The sequence below is a fragment of the Hylobates moloch genome, unplaced genomic scaffold (genome assembly GCF_009828535.3).
Source record: "Hylobates moloch isolate HMO894 unplaced genomic scaffold, HMol_V3 SCAFFOLD_17, whole genome shotgun sequence".
Classification (NCBI taxonomy): domain Eukaryota; kingdom Metazoa; phylum Chordata; class Mammalia; order Primates; family Hylobatidae; genus Hylobates; species Hylobates moloch.
In genome coordinates this window covers 29561330-29563661 of record NW_026652292.1, presented here as the reverse complement: position 1 = coordinate 29563661, position 2332 = coordinate 29561330, and the positions used below count along the sequence as shown (strand labels likewise).

The window sequence follows — 2332 nt, the reverse complement described above, 5'->3', positions numbered from 1 at the left end:
AGGACTAGGATGAGGCCATTAAAGCACCTAAGACACAAAATTTAAGGAAGCATTCACTCTCAAGGTTGTGCAAGAGAAGGATTTGGCACTTCTGATACCCTAGGAGTGCAGACCTCCTTAAGTTTTCTATCTTAGAAACCTTGATCGCCTCACCCCCCACCCTCAACTTCCTGCTATTATAGACAATGAGTTATCATTGTAATCAAAATGGTAGGACCCACATGGAACTTTGGTGATTTTTAATAGATTATTTAGTCCCTGGAATAAATATGTGAAGTCAGACTGCTAAGGTTCTACTTGATTTGAATAAGAAAACACCAAGTCCTCGCCTCGCCCTCCGCCCCGGCTCTGGCCCCGCACCCACCATGGAGAAGACTGAGCTGATCCAGAAGGCCAAGCTGGCTGAGCAGGCCGAGCCCTACAATGACATGGCCACCTGCATGAAGGCAGTGACCAAGCAGGGCGCCGAGCTGTCCAACGAGGAGCGCAACCTGCTCTCCGTAGCCTACAAGAATGTGGTCGGGGGCCGCAGGTCTGCCTGGAGGGTCATCTCTAGCATCGAGCAGAAGACCGACACCTCCGACAAGAAGTTGCAGCTGATTAAGGACTATCGGGAGAAAGTGGAGTTCGAGCTGAGATCCATCTGCACCACGGTCCTGGAATTGTTGGATAAATATTTAATAGCCAATGCAACGAATCCAGAGAGTAAGGTTTTCTATCTGAAAATGAAGGGTGATTACTTCCGGTACCTTGCTTAAGTTGCATGTGGTGATGATCGAAAACAAATGATAGATAATTCCCAAGGAGCTTACCAAGAGGCATTTGATATAGGCAAGAAAGAGATGCAACACACACACCCAATCCACCTGGGGCTTGCTCTTAACTTTTCTGTATTTTACTATGAGATTCTTAATAACCCAGAGCTTGCCTGCATGCTGGCTAAAACTGCTTTTGATGAGGCCATTGCTGAACTTGATACACTAAATGAAGACTCATACAAAGACAGCACCCTCATCATGCAGTTCCTTAGAGACAATCTAACACTTTGGACATCAGACAGTGCAGGAGAAGAATGTGATGCGGCAGAAGGGGCTGAAAACTAAATCCATACAGGGTGTCATCCTTCTTTCCTTCAAGAAACCTTTTTACACATCTCCATTCCTTATTCCACTTGGACTTCCTATAGCAAAGAAACCCATTCATGTGTATGGAATCAACTGTTTGTAGTCTTTTCACACTGCAGCTTTGGGAAAACTTCATTCCTTGATTTGTGTTTGTCTTGGCCTTCCTGGTGTGCAGTACTGCTGTAGAAAAGTATTAATAGCTTCATTGCATATAAACATAAGTAACTCCCAAACACTTATGTAGAGGACTAAAAATGTATCTGGTATTTAAGTAATCTGAACCAGTTCTGCAAGTGACTGTGTTTCGTATTACTGTGAAAATAAGAAAATGTAGTTAATTACAATTTAAAAGAAAAAAAGAAAACACCAAGTCCTAAGAATACCTCAAGAGTAGGAACACTTTGCCCAATTTCCAGTCCTGAATCCTTCACGGACTCGGTGAAGGATTACTGGAGAAAAATCTGGGTTCCATGAAGGAATGAATAAACCTAAATTAATACCACAAGTGGGTACCATGATTCTTCCTAGTCTTCTCCAAAGGGGTCTATAGCTACTCATCAGTATAACCTGGCACTAGAAAAAAAGGAAAGTACCCAAATATTTGGAAAACTATTGTATACTGACTCTAAGGTAACACCAACTCCCAGAACTCCCAGGTTATCATTGCAGTCTACCAATCACAGTAGAGATAACAGAAGACATCTGATATTGACTTTTGTTTTTAACAATATCCACCTCACCAGAGGTCCAATGGGACTGAGAGGTGACAATGTGCTAGCAGCCCTCGCTCACTCTCGGCGCCTCCTCAGCCTCGGCGTCCAGTGTGGCCATGCTTAAGGAGCCCTTCAGCCCACCGCTGCACCGTGGGGGCCCCTCTCTGGGGCTGGCCGAGGCTGGAGCCAGCTCCCTCTGCTCGCAGGGAGGTATGGAGGGAGAGGCGAGGGCGGGAGCCAGGGCTGCATGCAGCACTCACAGGCTGGTGCGGGTTCCGAGTGGGTGCCAGCTCAGTGGGCCCCGCACTCAGTGCTGCTGACCAGCGCCTGCTAGGCTTGATCAGAGGCTGAGTCCCATGCGTGGACCACCATTCCCTCTTCGCAGGGTCGTTGGCAATGATGGTGGGTCTCCTTCTCTTTCTCACTTCCCCTCTTTTCCTCTTGGTTGTCTGGGACAAGCTCCCTCTGGGCTGCCGGAGTGCCCGGGCTAGGTGC

The 2332-nt window shown here is 47.1% G+C and overlaps 1 pseudogene; it reads left to right on the top strand.

Moving 5' to 3' along the window:
- Window positions 1–365: 365 nt before the first annotated feature.
- Window positions 366–1103, top strand: LOC116457110 (14-3-3 protein theta-like; annotated as a pseudogene).
- The last annotated feature ends 1229 nt before the right edge of the window (window positions 1104–2332 follow it).